Raw genomic sequence first — 19,370 nt, 5'->3', positions numbered from 1 at the left:
AACATGGTTAAAAGCTCCAAAAAGATATGATGATAGGGGCTCTTTAAGTCTTTATTAAGTCTCATCTACATTAATTGTCAACTCTAACCTTATCTTTAGGAAAGTTTTTCGGGTCTAAATTAATTTGATGGTTTTCTATTTCATATATATGTATTCAGAACAATTTTTAACTTTTTTTTTTTTTTTAACCCTTTTTTTGAAGCACCCCTTCCTGTGAATAGCACTGTTGATCATCTTATGCAAGTTTAGCATTCTGGTGATGCTCTATTAAAAGCCCTGGAATGCACATTGGAGTGTAACCCTTTCATTGGTTGAACCTTGTAGTTCAGGATCAAAGACAAACTTCACAACCTGAGCTAGAGATGACCATGGGGTCACATACCACTGTTCACTTAACCTGCACACCTGAAGTACCCTGATGATGAAATCAGTAACCAGTCTTCAAACCGCTGCTTGGACATTAGCCTCACTGAGCCAAACACTTTTGTTTTGTTTTGTTTTCCCCCTGAGATTATGGGATAGTCGAACCATGATCCATTAGTGCCATAGGGCGCTATTATGCATTGTTCAAAATATAGCGAATAAGGCATTGTGAGTAGCATGTTATTTTTTTTTAGAAGGATTTGAACTTTTGAAGCATTTCTATTTTTAGTTTGTTTTATTGTCAAAACCCAGAAAATTTCCTAATCTGGGATCTAAAGAAGAATTGCATGTTATGTACCTTTTGCTGCAGACAGGCCAGTTTCATTCTCATTACTTTCTTTGTTGTTGGAACAATTATCAAGGTCCTTAAATGTATGATACCAAGATGGTAGAATGTCATACCAAATGTTAGAGAACATGATATCCAACCGTTTAAAGGCATGCCATTCACCTAATTGTATCTACTGTACAATGTACTTTGTGATTGGCTGACAAACAGTTCAGGGTTCAGAGTACCAGCACGACCCCGATCATTGTGAACTATTATGAAATGAACGGATGGACCGATGTACTATATACTGTGTACAACATATTGGGCAAACATGAATTTAGTACATTTAAAGCAAGTGAGATCATTTAAATAACTGAGGTTACGTGTTTTGGAATGTGAAATGAAGCAAAAACCCACACAAACATCAGGAGAATATTTAAACCCCAAAACAGAAAGGTCAGAGTCAAGTTGGAGATCCAGACCTATGTGAGAGAAGATGACTGGTTTTGATGTTATATATCAATTTGTTTTTGATCTGCACCAAAGTTTCACTGGACCCCTGTCCCACACCTAGGTATAAGAAACAAAATAGGACAGTAATAACAATAATGTCAAAATGAGACCAGAAATGTTTTAATGGGGGTTTGAGATGGTGGTGGGTTTAAAAAAACAGCAAATAGGAGTTAATGATTGCCCCAATAACCTGTCTGTCGAGCTAATCTACAATCACATTCTTACATTCCAAGGGGGGAAAAAAAGGAGAGTCCCTCTGTACTGTTACATTTCTGCTCCCAAATATGAGAGTGCCTTTGCCACTGGCAACAGCATGTGTTCCTCTGACGGAATTGTCATGCGCGTGTATGTAGGTACATGAATGTTTTAAATGTGAGAAGTATTTATAGTTCACATATTTAAGACAAATAGAACAAAGGAAATCTAGGTAAAAGACTTACAACGCTCCGCTGCAACGCAGCTCTTTCCTGCTCTTCCTTTGCATTTAGATACAACTCCCGGGAGGGAGTTGATTAGAACTGCTGCCCTCATTGGTTGATGGTCACGCCGGGAGCCAACTACGTGTCTTGTAGGAGTGCAAACCACAGACGCTGTTAGGTAGACTCGAATAAAGAGCAGGAAAGAGCAGGACTGCACCGGAGTGTTGTAAATCTCTTACCTAGATTTCTTTTGTAGTAAATGGGAATTTCAAGTGTAAACACCGATTGTCATCATGTTTGGTCAGCTACAGACTTCACCCTTATTAGACTTCCCGGCGCTGCTAATATAACTACAGCTTTCTGTGCAACAACAACCAAAGGGATTTGAAAGGGAAAGGTAACAGTACAGTTACTGTATAGGGTGTAATAATTTAACCTATGTCATCCTATCAGTCACAAAAGTGATTGTAAAGAAAATTCTATTTATGAGGCTCAATAAATAGTTTTTTTGTCATTCTTCATGAAGTACTGTAGATGAAACGTGTGCAATGCCACATGTTTAGAGATTATTGTTACATGACCAGAGCTGTTTACTTTGTGGTTGCACTTCAAGATAAATATGACAACCTCAAAGCTCTGAAACAAAAGGTGAGCAAAATATGTTCAAATAAACATATTGACACGATCCTTAAGATGATGTATGCATTTGCACTTACTCAAATTGGTTTGGTGTGTTTGCTCAATGAGTAATTACATTGTTGTGACTGGTCACACCTTTTCATCAACTATTTCACTTTACAAAAAAAAAAAAAAAGTTCTCGATTATTTCAAAGTGTTATCAATGTCATACGATTTGGATGTTTTCATGTCAATGAAAAATTTGGGCTTAATGGGTTAAGATTCACTTGAATATGTGTACTGCACTAGTTTGACGTCTGAGGAGTGCCCATGGAAAGTACATTTACAGCTAACTCGTCTGTCTGGCATGCTGGGAACCTTCACAGAACGTCTCGCCACAATATAGCGGGAAAAAAAATCCACGATGTCCTGAGGCCGCGATAGGGGAGGCGCAAATTAGCGAGGGCTCACCGTATATTAAAATATAAAATGACCAAAGATGGGAGCTTAAACTTCAAAATCCTGGACTCCACATTTTAATAAGCACTTTTGAGCATATTTTACTACGCTTGAACACTATTTTATTGCTTGAACTCTTGTGGTATTTAGTGAGAATTATGTGAAATACATTTTTTTCTCCACCTATCCACAGATTAAGTTCTGTTCAGTGATTTAAAGTCCTGGTTTAGTTCCGTTCATACAATATATACATAATAACTGTATAGTGGTAATTGTTAATTCCCGTGGAATGTTTCCGACTGAAAAGTCACAGGGTCTAGTGATTTGAGTTTGCACAGTTGCCCACGGAAATAAATAAAATAAGATGGATAGAAGATAAATGGGTGGTATACAGTACTTGCATGTATATATTGTCATCAGCAGCAGCAGAATTATAGTTATTATGAAAAAAAGCTTTTTTAACTTAGTTAAGTGTTTTTTTTCTGTACTCGTTGCAGTTCTTTACATTTACGAAATATTGAATGTAACCCACCACGAACAGTTTTCCAAATTTAGTTTTTTTAATTTATGCTGTCTGAACTCACTGTACCTAGAGGACAGGGAAAGGTCTTAAGTTAATAAAATGCTAAGTTGCTTGTAAGGGAAATGGCAATGTATGAGTCATCCCTACCGGAGTTCCTTTGATCCGGGTTGAAATGAGGTTGTCAAAATGCTGCGATTACACTTCGTTCTGGTCTAGTGAACTACAATGTGATCAGCACAAACCCAACCGCTATATAATTGAATGAGAGTGTTTTTCCTTGCATGAGAGCATGACACATGGATGACCTGCTTTGGGGGTAAAAGTCATTTAACATGCAAAAGGACAAAAAACGCACACTTATGCAAGAAAGAGCTGAACAATGGTGACGTGAGGTCTTCATACCACACATGAGGCTACATTTGCATTCCACCTGACAGCAGAGGTGGAAAGTGAAATACACAGGCACATACTAAATGCACTGTAGAAGTAATAGGAAGTTGCAATCAGGAAAACAGCTGGCACCATCTGTTTCCCTCTATTCATTTTTGGTGATGACGAGGAGAAGGATGGAATCAGATGAACATCCTGAGCGTCGCTTACGCTTTCACCCAGTGTGATTCGAATCACTTCATATCTGCAGCTATGAATTGGTCAGTGCAATATAGGGCTTGTGAAATGATGCTTGAATGTGTTTTGCCACAGATGACAAATTTGTTTACTTCAATGACATAAAAAGTCTTTAACTAGAATGATATATTTCTTGGCTTTATTGAATTTTCCCCAAGCTTGCAAAGGAACAGATGAGAAGGCTCCTCCAAATGAGCTGCTACATTAAAGGAGATGAGTTATTCTCCTGCTAATCTTTATCTAAAGGTCTGCCAAACAAATCGATGTCACTAAAGGAATTAGATTTGTGTTCTCGATAATAACTGTGCTAAACAAGCTCCGGAGTCATTGTGGGGTCAAAACACATTTAAAACAGGTGTATATTTCAGTTTTATCTGGGTCACTGAATAAAAAACGTACTCTCTTCAACTGTATGGTGTGGTTTTTGTTTCCCAATTTTATATCCAACGTACATCTATCCATCCATTTTCAATATCTGGTACTAATCAATGCTACCAATTCATTTCAAGATCCTATACAAATTATACCTATCACTTTCAACCACCTGCATAATTAGTAAATCTTGTGACTTTTCATAGTCCAATAGTGTTGAGCATTGGAGATAGGTAATCGAGTGGAACCAGTATTGTCATTCCAGTTCTTCTGGGATCTTTCAAATTTTGAAATGTTGGTGCACAATTTCAAAAGAGAACTGTGTATGTGGGTACTAGAATTTTTAAAAGGTGAAAAGTATTTATACTTTACATATTTGATACAAGTATTACTGCAGTACACATTTACTTCAAATCTTTAATTATAAAAACCTCATACCGGGAGGTCAAACTCATTTTTATTATGGGCCACATTGTAGTTATAGTTTCTGTCAGAGGGACAGTATGACTGAAATCAAATAAATTGTAGGTGTAGCTGTAGGTTTGTCACATTTCTAACTAAATCTGACATCAACCTGGAGCTGGTGCCTGACCAAACATAAGACCATGGAAGCATAGTTTACACACGAAGTTTCAATTTATTACAACAGAAATCTTTGTAACATCTTCCTAATGCTCTTTTTCGTCCTCATCTTACTCCTGACTAGTTGACAGTCAACCGCATGGACACGACTGGCAAGGAAATCAGTCAGTCAGCTCACTGGCCCTCCTACAAGACACGTGATTGGCTCCTAGTGCGATATAGACCAGTGAGGACAAGAATTGCTATCCACTCCTGCCCCGGAGTTGTATTCCACTCCTGCCAACGTTCCGCCGGGAGCCAATCACGTGACTTGTAGGAGTGCCAGTGAGCTGATTGACTGATTGCCTTGCCGGTCATGTCCAAGCTGTTGACTGTCAACCACAGTACCTCCTGTAGGAGTACGATGAGGACGAGCATTGAGCGCGCAAAAGATCAAGCGCAAATTGGCAAGGGAGCATGTGTTCAGTCACCATCTTTGGTTGCGTTCGATAGTTTTTTATATAAGATTATTTGCTTCGCTTGAGATTATGCACTCTTGCTGTGTCATTTGCTGTTATACCCCTGCAAAGGGAGATAAAGAAAGCTGTTTCTTTCAGATTTTGTGAATACATAATTGAGCAACAAAGCCTGAAGTTGGAAGAAAAGTCAAGAAAAACAAAAAACAAAAAGTAAAATCTCCTGCGCGAACCTCTGTGGACTGGTGTGACGGACCAGCCGTCGTCTGACTGAACGACGGTTACAATATTCAGTGTGAGAAAAATGGCGGACCGACAATGAAAGAAGGAGGGCGGGGCATTGACGACGTGCTCACCACTGCTCCACCTGAATCGGAAGTCCAGTCGTCTCAATTCAAATGAATCAAGATTATTACACTATATTCTAATAATGCCCAAGCCTATATGGAAGCAGTATAGTATTTGACTCACATTTAGCTATGTATAGAAATACTTCAATTGTTCCCTGGCTTCCACCCAGGTATATTTAAGTCCGGTGAGAAAGACTCTGTTGTCACATTGTTTGACTTTCTCACACACACCAACAACACATCAAAAGTCATATCATTAACTGATAACATCACGTTTGCTTGCCTCTGAAAGAAGTTAGGAAATATCGGAATTGACAACTCGAGGCAATGTATGTGGACTCACAGTTGATGTTTACATTAGTGCACTGCCTGGAGGCCACAACCATGACCACTAGCAGCCTCACCTCACTGATAAACACAACACTGCACTTTGTACTTGGATCTTTGCATACGTTAATGTGGTTGAGAAACTCCAGACACAGGATCAAAACACATTATGGTTAGTAATACGGGGTGACCAATATGTATGTTAATTATGTTTACACGGAATTTGTTTCCATCTAAAAAATCTACTTGTATGAGTCTCTTCTATGAGGGAAGAATGATAAACATTACAGTAGTGCTGGGATTTTTAACATTACATATGATCAGAGGTGAGTGTTTCGGTAAATCTTTCCAAGCCATCATTTGCCAACCACTCGTCTGTCATTGTTAGTATGTCATCGTTATTTTCACTCTACTTCTGCCATGGCAATATTCCTGTTTGTCAAGGTTAATTTAGGACCCTCTGACAACCCATCATCGTCAGTCTGCCACTTCGTCATCATACCCGGCTGACACTACGCAACTTTTTGTTCGCGACATTTGCTGTCAAATGACCAAAATCATCGTTCAAGTGGCCACATTCCTACATGTGCAATAGTTGAAGGTGAAAAAACACACAGATGTGCATTTTTATCAATTAATAATGAAAATGTTTAATTATTAACTGTTTCAGTGCCAAGCATTATCAGAAAAGGCACATCACATCTTTCTGAGCCATCAGAGCAACAGTCCCATCAAATGGTCACACATAATTATTACTAGTGCTCAATAACCTTAAGAATAAGAGGATATCTGGCCATAAGCGCCATCACTATTCATTTAAAAAAAGTCACAGGCAGACAACAAGTATTTTACATGACGAGAATTACGTGACGAGTTAAAAGGAACGAAGGAATTCAAGACGAGGCTGTGTTGCAATTAGCGCCTACTGCTGCCAAAGTTTCATGTTACTCCTTTGAGAAGAAAAAAATGTAGCAGGAATGTCAGTAAATGTAGCCAGCGCCATGATAAATGAAGCATAATGTACAAAAGCTGTGACTGTCACCGAAATGTATGCGTGTACTCAATTGATAGCCTGAAATTGATTCATTAAATTCTCATTTAATAATTCGATATATGTTGTTAGGGTCCCACTTCTAATTGCCTCCAAAAAAATCCAAATCACTGAACAGGACAGAGAAGTGTTGAATTACAAAGTCTTGACAAAAATCTAGCGTAACCACAGCGAGCATCGGTAAGTCGAACAAAGAAACTTGACTGGAAAACTATCTCAAAAAAACTTGACTGGAAAACCACCCAGACTCAGAGGAAACTCAGAAGATATGACGACTTGAGAGGCTGACTTGACTTCACATTCTCATAATGTGTCACTGAAAACTTAAGCGCTGACATACTGTCAGAACTCACTCCTAGTTGACTTAATAAAGCAAACTAAAGGCCCATCACAACTTCCATTGAATTGGATACATGAATGAAGAAACCTGTCACATTTAGAAAATACAGAACCTTATTCAACAAAAGGTGAGAACTGACTGAAAAAGGACTAAATTTTCCAAATGTAATTAGAAATATATAACATCCTAGCAACGTCTATGATTGTAGGGCATCAAATAATTGTATTTATTTATTTATTTATTTTTTGGGTGTGGGGGGGTGCTGTTACACCCGATCTGGTCCTCTCCATCTGGAAAACTAGTGACATAAATAGACATGTGCTCTTCATTCCTCATGAAAGCAGAATGGAGTCAAATGAACTGTTCCTTTGTTTAATCCCAGCGTTCCAGTTTGTTTGTTGTCTTCCATCTATTGTTTTTCCAACAGATGATGCACCAGTGTTTCATCTGCCTCACTAACGCTCATTGTGATTTCACACATGAATGAATCAAGTCCTCCTTTGACACATTATATCATCTAAAACTGTAATACCCCGATTCTAGCAGACCTGCATTGGCTTCCAATACTCATGAGATGTGATTTTAAGGTGTTGTTAACTACTTATAAAATTTTACACGATTTAGCTCTTTCCGATCTCGTCGACTTAGCATCACCATATGTTCCGTCCTGACAACTTCGGGCACAAAATGCCGGTTTGTTATCGACTCCACGGGCTAAAAAGAAGTCAAGGGGTTTTTTTCCATTCGCGCCCCAGTACTATGGAATGCCCTACCTATGGAAGTTCGTGCAGCCACCTCAGTAGAAATCTTTAAGTCCTGACTAAAAACACATTTATACTCAAAAGGATTTAGGTAATGGGTCTGTCTTTCTTGTTCCTGCCCAATGGCTTCGTCTGCTGTCAAGTCATCATTGCACTTAATAGCACAATTGTGTTTTCTGTATTCTATGTTGTGTACCTGTATTTGTCTGTAATGTGTATCTGTTTATCTGTATTTGGCACGTGCAGCATCCACTTCAACCTGTGGGCCTGGAAGGGGGCTCCTCCCACCTGTGGTCCCTTCTGAAGGTTCCTGATTTTCCCCTAATTGGGGTTTTTGAGTTTTTCCTTCCCCTTCTGGGAGCTTTGACAGGGGTTGCTGTTGTGTACCTTACACCGAAAAGATGTCTCTGTATGACTTCTTTTTTTGAAAAAAGTCTCGACATGACCTCTTTTCATCTGTGAACCCCTTTGAGGCTTCGGTGATTTAGGGCTATACAAATAAAATGTGATTGATTGATTGATTGATTGATTGATTGATAACACTGTTTTAACGTCCACTTTTTTGTGCCACAGTTGTTCTGGTTATATATCCAGCAGTTTCTAAACAAGAATATTGCTATAAATTTCTTTCAGCATTTTACACCATTCATAATGCAGTTTGAACGACTATACCATATCATATCTGTTTGGAGTCCATTCTACATTTTTAACAATCTAAATGTTTGATAGAAAGAGAGAGAAAAAAAATCTGAACTCTGATAATGATAAGGAATCATTAGAAAAATGTAGTTATATAGGCGGCAAGATGGAAGAGTGTTTCGCATGTTTGCCTGGAAGTGCAGAGGTTCTGGGTTCACTTCCTGCTCCTGTCATTCTTGTGTGAAGTTTGTGGGTTTTCTCCAGGTTCTCTGGTTTTCACCCACATTCCAATAACATGCATGTTAGTTACTGTGTATTGTGAACTTTAAGTTATGTTTGTAAGTGTGACTGGTCATTTGTCTTTGTGTGCTCTGCAGTTGGCTGGTACCCAGTTCACAGTCTACCCCGCTTTTTGCCCAATGACAGCTAAGCGCTAGCCCGCGACCTTCGTGAGGACAATACGTTAAGATATGTAGCAGATGGAAAAATGTAGGACAATACTTTTGTAGAAACATATGTTTGTTCTTTTCTCTTAGAATATTACTGATTTTTCTTTTTTTTAATGTGCCACACAAATCATGCAAGTCACTTCATGTGTTAAAAGCCAAGTAAACATTGATCAAGTCAGATCAGCCTTTCAAACAAACGTAACAGGACTCATTCCAATCTATTCATGCAAATAAAACAACCATATTACTCCATTGGGGAGGGGAATGCAGGTTGGAATAATCATAAACCTCTTTTTTAAGTGTCACTGTCTTAGGATTGCTTTAATGAATTTGCTTTCTTAAGATTTGCTCACATCATGAGTGTCAAACTCATTTTTATCATGGGCCACTGTAGTTAATAGTTTCTGATTGCGGGCCGGTCAAATTATGACTGGTCAAATCAATTTTAAGTATTACTGTCACACTTTTGCACATTTGGAAATCAGAGGCTGCAAAAAAACATTCCAAATGCTTGTAAAAATTTGTGAAGTTGAAGACAACTTACAAATTTGATATTTTCGCCAGAAATACAAAGTTAATTGGTATTTGCCCACGTAAAATGATATGCCCAGCCCGATCTGGCCCCCAGGCCATGAATATCATACCTGTGGCCCACATCGTCTCTTTTTCATAAATTTAAAAAATGTGCAATTTACTTTGTTTTTCTTTTGTTATAATTCTACTCTGATTCATAAAGCTGGAAATAACAATGACGGAGAACGTTTCTCTTTGTTTTCATCAAGACATCATCTCTGTGTTGCTTCGTCTTTCTGCAATCATAAAAAATTCATCAGCTCCTTCGCCTTAAATGAATGGCAGATGATTGCAGAAGTATAGCTGGAGAGAGATGAGTCAAGTCGCTGAATAAAACAGAGAAACGAACCGGCTCATCAAGTTCATAAACATCAAGGCCAACTTCCTCCATAAATCAACCCCTGTCATTCCTTTTGTGTCCGCCTGAACACACATAGCTCGCTCTTATTTTCATCTCATGCCATCAGTTCAGGCTTTCATCAAATCTGGATCATATGAAGGGTAAAAGGAATAAGATGCAAAATCTGATACAAAGTCGGCATAGAATGTTTTGTAAAAGCAAATATACATAGTGATTTTGTGGAATAGTTTTCATTTATCTTTTATTTAATGCCAGTCAAAGTACTAACAGGAGCTAAACCACTTTGTCAGTCTATTCATTGCTTGAGCCAAATAAACAATTTGTGGGGGGGGGGAGTGCCAAAATATAAGGGCAGCTTTCACATGTTGATCGCAGAGAAAAGTGTATGCACCTTGAATTGGAAAAAAACAAAACAACAAACACCTCTCCAGTCACCACCTGCAATTCCAATATGCTATGTTCAAATGTCAGGCAAGTTAGTGGGTTGTACAATGTCAGCTCATTTTAACAGGTGTCAAGCAGCTGCAACACGAGTCGTTACGGAACATAAAGCAATTCTGATTGAACGTGTTGCCGTCTGTCATACATAAATCGCCATTGACATACATACCTATACAAAATTCCACATGCTGGACTTCAAAGGCTTCAGAAACAACTCATTGTTTGAGTGACGACAAAAATGGGAGTCTAAACAGTCCAAGTGTTGGGAGTAATGCATTCCTTTTTGCTGTAACACAGTAGTGTAATATATAAAACATACAAAAATAGTAATATTTTGCTCGGTACAAAGGAGACTAACACAAACCATCACAATGCATTTTTAACCTGAAAATGGTGGTTTTTTATCCCCCCCAAATTTGGCAAAAAACACTGCAAGATCAGAAGAGAAATGTTTAGGGCAAAATGTTTACTTGCTGTCTTTAATATTTAGTACAGTGGAGATGAATCAGGTATCAGCAACTGACAGGTTGAATATGGGCAATAAGATGGACATATGCCCATTACATTCTGTTCGTCAGATACTGTATAAAGACAAAAAGAATATAATAGTTAGGTGCACACCTAAAGAGTTGTCCACGTTGCCAAATAGCACCAGTAATTTGACAAACCATTTAGAGTGGTGCCATAGTAACATGAAGTTAACGGAAAGAAAACACACAAAGATGGAGAGTGGGGAGAAAAAAAGCAGGTAAAATTAACGCGCTTTTGCTCAGGGATGCCACCTCAAGACGTTATGTGACTCATGTCAGAGTACGTTGTGCGTAGAAGATATAAGTAAGCTAACTATTTTTCACTGTACAATTGCGATTAATAAGAATCTATAAATAGCTGTGGTCAATGTGTATCAAGATGAAGCATAGATTAAATCATGTTAAACAGTACGTTAAACACAATAACGATGAAGTAGGCTAGCTGCTAACGTTAGCCCCACCGAAACTATCTCTTTTTGAAATGTCTATCTTTAACCTAACCGACTGAACTTGAATTTGAATATTAACATTGATATTTAAAATGGCAAATCCATATTTCCAGTTATGTTGCTGAAAGTACTATAAAATAAATGCAAGTGTGCTGCATTACATATCAAATGCAGTAATATTGTAACGTAACTAATTACGTTGAAATGGCAGTAATAAGTAATTAATTAATTATTAATTAATTAATAAGTAAATTACCACTTCAAAGTAACTTGCCCAACACTGAAGCAGACCAGGAGATGTTAACCAGCTTAGTGGCTAGTCAGCGCACATACCAGTGTAATATAAATAGTACGAAAGTACGAAACATGACTTTGTCCAAAGCCTCAAATATCCCCTGTCTTATATACACAATTACCATTGAAAGGTGTTTTCCTTTTATCCGAAGGTGGTCATGCAGAGCCACATTTTTTCACTTATATGTAAACACAGGTCAGGACCAAGATTTGATTGTAAAGTAAACATATCATTGACATTCAATAACATCTAAAAATATTTGAACAGCGGAAAAGGCCTATATTCATTTTTGCACATGGTACGACGCTCTAATCTTTAAAGTTCTTTGTCTCTGTGACATGCAAATATGACCCAGAGCATGAGTAGCTTAGGTCACAGTTTGATTCCCAAAGTAAAAAGGTGTCATCATTGCCTGTCTTAATGCTAGTTGACAAGGCAGAACAGCAGCCTGGCCCTACAAGCTGTTCCTGCTTCATTATTCATGATGAGAGCGTCTTCTGTCATTGTCGTAGGGGCGGCTTTTACAGAAGGGCTGGATTTTGGCACATTCTGACCCTCTAAATAAATAATATCACTGACAAGCTGTATAAATCAAGGGCGGAGGAACATGTTATTTAGGGCTCACTGTTATATTAGGTTAACCTTATTGCTAATGAACAATGGCTACGCCAAGGTTTAACAATTGCCCAGGCCAGCATTATAGCGTGCACTCTGACATTGATGGAATATAAATGAAAATGGATCAAGTTAACATACTTCCCTTTACTATCAACAGTTTGACATAGCATCTACTGTATATTCCACAGTAAAATCTAATCCCCATTGAGGTTATATCCACAATGCTATGTTTGCCATTTACATTCAAGGAAGTCTGCTTTACAGTACTTGTTCAAATGAGCTTAACTGTCAGCTCACATTTTATTAAGTGTCCTGCTTTGAACACGTAATGTGAAAGATTTAGTGATTCTCTTACTTCCAGGGGAATTCAAAAAGTGTGTCCATAATTAAATAGCTTATGTATTGAGGGTGTCATCTTTCAGGTCAGCTTTCAGGTTTCTGTTTTTTGTGGGTTTTGTTCATGTTCTTAGTTCATGTTTCTGTTTCCCTTGGCCTGTCCTCCTTCTAAGTGTTCTCGATAGCGTGATTGTGTCCACCTGTCTGTGTTTACCTGCACCCGTGTTTCAACCAATCAGCTTCCCCTGCCTTTGGTTCCTGTCCAGCTGTTTTGTGTCTTCCCAATCCAGTGTGAGTATAATTTAGTTCCCAGTTAGTTGTTGGGTCGTTGTCTAACATGAATGTATTCTTATCATTGCTTCCCTGACCATTACACGGGCATCTGAAAAGGTTTCAGAGGGAACAGATCATGGCTTTTGTTGATTGGGAAGTTCAATTTATTTAAATACTGGTCAGCAGGACAAGCGGAAAAGTAACCCCCCTCCCGATATACAGGTTGGAGGTGGGGTTCACCCTGAAGTTATTTGCCAGTCAATCAGTGAAAGCGCACACAATCATTCATACACGCAAACACACCTAAGGACAATTCACTGTGCCCAATATACCTACCTGGCAGGTTTTTCGAACTTGGGAGGAAACCGGAATACCCGGAGTAAAACCTATGTACACACGAGGAGAAAAGGCAAACTCCACACAGGAAACTCACAACCTCTGCACCGTGAGACAGTCTTCCAGCATGCCTCCTATGTTGGAAACCAATCTAATAAATTGCCGCTTTTTATTTCAAGGTTAAATTTAGATATTGGTCTTTTTTGATAATCAATAAAAGAATAGGTATTACAATTGTTGGGAATTCTTGATGTGCCAGAATCTCACTTATTTTTCTGCAGCTGGCATGGGATCACTTCATTGCTCCTGAAAATAAATAAATAAAAAATAAATAAATTATAATTATATATATATATTATATATATATATATATATATATATATATATATATATATATATATATATATATATATACTGTATAATATTCTGTTCACCAACTAGGAAAAAACAAAACTAAATAAATATGTCACTTAACACAATTACGATTGATTTACAATACAGATTGAATTCTTTGTACCGTTTTTAGGCTTAAGCCAACCTTCCACTGGATGTGTAATGAGCTACGTTTAGAATGCTGAGAGTAATATAAAAGGAACACAATACAGTCTTAGTCTAATGCCTTAAGTTTACAATACTGTTATATTGTAATGTAGCAAAATGTAACTCTGTGACCTGCAGGTGAAGAGAAGCAAACTATGACATCTCACTGAGCTACCCCCACACTAAAACAATACAACTACCAAATGCTATTTTGTGTAAGAAGTCTTTGTCCCACCACACCTTTTATCAACAGTAACACTGATGGGTCATTCAGAACATCATTTTTATCATTAGGACAAATCTGGATGCGCGAAGGAGAAACGGGACATTCTGAACCTTTAAAATATAAGTCGATTAATCGCTGGACATGGAAAACCCTATCATAAGAACAAAAGTTCCTCTGGGTGGAGTGTCCTCTAAGGTTACCTTCTTTTCAGTGACTTGTGCTTATGTATTAAAATCCTTATGCAACCTTTCACTGGGAACATGATAATGTATGATGTCTGTTTGGAAAATGTACACTAACTGTTTCTATTTATTAAAATACAATCGACTTGAACAATTGGCTGAATAAGTACGGTATCAGCACTCACCAAGGGTGGGCACCTCCGGTCCTCAAGGGAGGCTGTTTCCTTCCTCCACCCGATTTAAATGATCAGGACTTTTGTCAGGCGGCACTTGCCGATAAGCTCATCATTTGAATCAGGTTTGTTACATTAGGAAAACAAAATTAGGAGAGTCCTCGGCTACGCCCCAAAATGGAGGCCAAGGCTAAAGTACGGGAAAAAAACTCCTCCATATGCGATAACAGAAAAGGACACAACAGCATATCTTACGCAGCAAGAGGATGGGCGGCGGGGAGGTGTACCGTGACGGGGCCGGCTGGAAGCGGCCAGTGGTCCCAGCGCATTTGCAGCGTAGTCATGTCAAGTGGGTGGGGATTAGGACCAGCGGCCACATTGAAAAGTGGAGGAGTGTGTGTTTTGAAGTCTTTGAATGTATATGTATGTATATCAGATTGGCCTTGAGCTGACAGTCCAGTCCATCCAACTGTCTTAAGGCCACCCGATAATGGGGAGGGAAAAGATTGTCGTATCTTGGGGAAAGAGTCCAAATAGACATTGTTTTGGAAGCAGGCCGATTAGTGTGATCGACCTAGAGTTCGTTGCATGAGACTCTGAATGGTCTTCAATTAGCCAAATTGGCAATGAATCCTTCAATGCGAGCCTCCAACTTCTACATGACAAACGTTCACCTCAAGGATTCAAGAGTCACATCGGGTTTGCGGTTCAGGTCAAACGTAGCCTGAGTGTGAGTGTTGGTCATGCACGCAACGCCTTCAAAATGTGTTTGCAGCGTCTTCCTCCAATCCAGCTGGGCACCTGGGCAATTTGTCTTCTACGTCCTACTGCAGAAAAAGAAAACTCTCCTGCTCAAGGTTTCCGCAGTAAGCTCTTGTATGTGTTCTCGAGAAGCGCAATAATATCTGAGTAGCCATATTAACGAGTAGTAGAATCCCATCTTGCGTTTATTTTGAACAGAAATTGTGAGATTTCAAGTTTTGTTTAATTTTGTTTTGTATTCTTGTATATGCTAAGTAATTTTTATGATATGAAGGGGAAAAACGTACTGAAGTGACAGTAGTGAAGTGACAGTATCTTGCAGTGTATTTGATAAATTACAATAGATTTCTCCTTGTTTTTTTTCACCAACCCTTCACCCAGGTGATCTGTTTCATTTACGGTTGAAGACCACTGTCACCTGTGCTGGAACTTGTGACAAAGTGCTACTTATGTATTTGAGCCACATGAGTGCTATCTCAAAGAGTATTCCCAACTGCTAGGGACATATTAACTCAGTCAAGAGCATACGCTTGATTGAAATGAAAAAATGTTATATGTGTTGTTTTTTTAAAGTATGTTTAATGTGTGCTCAGAGGTGTCAATGATGTGTGGTTTCTCAAAAAGAATGAATATAATTGTCTATTTTAAATATCCCTTTTTGTTTTTTTCAGTCTTTTTAATATGTGTCATGGATTTTTTTTTAACCAAACATTGGCCAATATATGGCAATACGCCTTTGTTGTATCGCAATATACGCAATACACTTTTGAGACCCAATACCCAGCCCTAGTAAAGATTAACAGTGCTTTAGTGAAGATTAGCAGTTTTAATGTGGTTATTTATCTTGTTTGAACATGACAAATTCAATATTCGAAAGCAGTCGGCGTATTGTAATATAACCTTGCATTGATGGTTACATATATCCAGTTTGTGTTTTATGCTGAGCAGCCATTTGGATACAGCTGACACAATTGTGATTTAGTCCATTCGAAAGCGGCATGATTCTATCCTGAAGATATCCAATTCCATGTCATTTTCTGTTCACGCCGCACACTTTGCAATGTAAATCCAGCCAACTGGTATTTTTTATAATACAGTATGTTATACAAACAACAAACAAGGATTCATTCTAATTTTGTTTCACAATATACTGCATATAAAAACGGAAATATTCCCTTCTTGGTTGAGGTGGCAAATAAGAGTAATTCAGTGACTTAGCTAGTTTTAACATCAGTGCCAGTGGCAACTACCCCTTTTAAAACCCATCAATGGGCAGAGAGGCATTATCATCTTTGATTACAGTTTGGAAGTGTTTCAAGTTAACCATAGATACAAGGAAATGGTAACTGAGGCAGCTTGTTGAGATCAAATGAACCTGTTGGAATGAGTCAGTTGTGTCATTCCAAAATCAAAGGAGACAAGAATCAAGTCAAGAATTAGCAACCACACACCATCTTTAATAGACCGCATGATGAAAACATGTTCCCCGTTGACAAGCAGTTTGTTGGAATGAGACGAATGGTGTTGGATGGCAGCAGCTTGTATCGAGTGACACTTTGACATGAATCATGAGAAAGTCGACAGGCAGAGGCCTCGGGGAGACCGTGTTATCTACACAAGGCAGTCAAAGTTTGAAAGTGATTTGTCCATAAGCGGACTATTGGGTTTTGCTATTAAACACATGTTGCACTGCGGTTAGCTGGTCTGCCTCATAGTTCTGAAGTTTGGGGTTCAAAATCCTGGTTCTGGCCTTCCTCTTTGGAATTTGAAACTTATTCCTGTGCTTGCAAACATTTCTCCAGATACTATGGCTTCGTCCCATTTTCGTCTGATAATATAGTGAAACTCATCTACAACAAAACTTGCATTTGGGAAAGACACATTGAAACCTTTCTGTCTTACGTCCTTATACAAGGGAAAAATCCCTCTGTTGCATAATATGAAATGTTTTTTTTCTGCGTTTGTTTTACGGTGAAATTCAAAACGGTGAAAACAACCCTGCAGGAAAAGTCCAGCTTGGTTTACACTTGACGTGCCGCCACGCGTTTAGCAGCACTGTATACTGTGACCTTGCCTCCTGTCCGAAGCCAGCTGGGATAGGCAGGAAATCAGCATGGATATATATATATATATATATATATATATATATATATATATATATATATGTATATATATATATATATGTATATATATATGTATGTATATATATGTATATATATATATATGTATATATATATATATATGTATATATATATGTATATATATATATATATATATATATATATGTATATATATATATATATATATATATATATATATATATATATATATATATATATATATATATATATATATAGATAGATAGATAGATATAAAATATTGGTTGGAGGTTTATGTCAAAGGTTTTGGAACAGTGAGAACAGTGAGTGTTTTAATTATTTTAGGGCTCATGTACGCATGGCAGTAAAACTGGTGCAACTTTAGTTTTGTGCCTTGGCATGTCTAGTTTTACCTTCTCTGGGTATTTAACAGACCGCACTGAGCCATCCTGGCAGGTTTTTTTTTGTGTGTGTGTATATGCCCAGGTGCGTGCGCCTGACAATTTGGTAAGAGAAGTAGAAAAGACCTGATACCTGATATCAGGTATGAGTTATGGCATAGGTGTCGAACTCCAGTCCTCAACTGCCAGCATCCTGCATGTTTTCCATTTTTCTAACCCCAACACACCTGATTCAAAGGATAAGGAATGATTTCAAGCTCCTGCAGAGCTTGCTAATAAGCTAATCATTTGAATCAGGTGTGTTGGGGTTAGAAAAATGGAAAACATACAAGATGCTGGCAGTTGAGGACTCGAGTTGACGCCTGTGAGTTATGGTGTAAGTGTTTTTTTTTTTTTTAAATAAATTAGATTGAGGCGCCACTTGGGTTTAGCATTATTTGCAATAAAAATGCAACCATTTGGTCATGAAGAATAGCAAGACTGGAATGGGAATTTAATATTTAGTTGAAAACCTTTTGCTTGTATTAAATGCATTAATATATTAATCGATTCTGTTGTCGACAGATGTCACCAAACAGTTGCATTTTTGGCTTTTGTCATGGTACTGTATACTGTGTAATAATATAACTTTAAAAGAATAACTTCAGGTTTATTATTCTTTTTTTAATACTGTCCAAAATAGTGCAAGCACATCATCAACATTAATCATAAGACATTAACATTACTATTAATTGTAAAAAAAAAATCAAGTTTCTCATTTATTAAAAAAAAAAAAAAAAAAATCAGCTCAATTTCATTCTTTACAAAATCATCTTGCGGGCAGTATTAAACCTGTTTGTGGGCCAGAACCAGCCCGTGAAGCATATGTTTGACACCCCTGATTTACACAATTCACTCAACCAACTGTGTTCTTATAAGACTTTATTCATTAGGGGTCTGGGTGCTTCCAGAGCCTCTTAACTGCAAGACCAACACGCTAAACACTCCCTAAACCGGTGCTAATATGCTCCAACAATTTCTACTTATATCAACAATTTTGCAGCGATATTGTAGTGGTTTCATTTGTTTTTTCTTTTAGCCACAGTGATAGAATTTTATCAACTCAACTGTGAATATTGGAGTTAAAACTGCATATATTTTTAAAGACCTTTGATTAGATTTAATTAAATTGTGCACTTATACCTGGAGAGATACAGCACATTTTATATCTGTCGTCAAAGAACAAAAGTACTGTACAAACATTGTAAAAATTTACCCCCAAAATTGAAATAACATAATATACGTCACACAGAATAAGCATATTACATATCAATTTTATACACTGATGATTAAAAAGAAAATCTTTATCCATTTTTAACAGCACCATAATTGTTTTTATAATAAACTAAATCATATCCATTTCAAGGGAAATGCAGCAAAAAATATCAAATGCAATACCTTTTCTTAAATTGCAGGTAAAAGAGAACAAAGATGTCTGCATGTTAAGACAGCAGAGAAGGTAAGTGAGAAGTGACCTGAGCCTTGAAGACATCACCCGTAGGCTGTGTGCAGGTGTGTTACTGCATGGTAATATGAGCTCGCAGGAGTCTATTCATG

Source organism: Hippichthys cyanospilos, chromosome 6, assembly GCF_059441005.1.
Source record: "Hippichthys cyanospilos isolate Australia breed blue-spotted pipefish chromosome 6, RoL_Hcya_1.0, whole genome shotgun sequence".
NCBI lineage: Eukaryota > Metazoa > Chordata > Actinopteri > Syngnathiformes > Syngnathidae > Hippichthys > Hippichthys cyanospilos.
The sequence above is the reverse complement of the archived record's forward strand: the minus strand, read 5'-3'. Positions refer to the sequence as shown.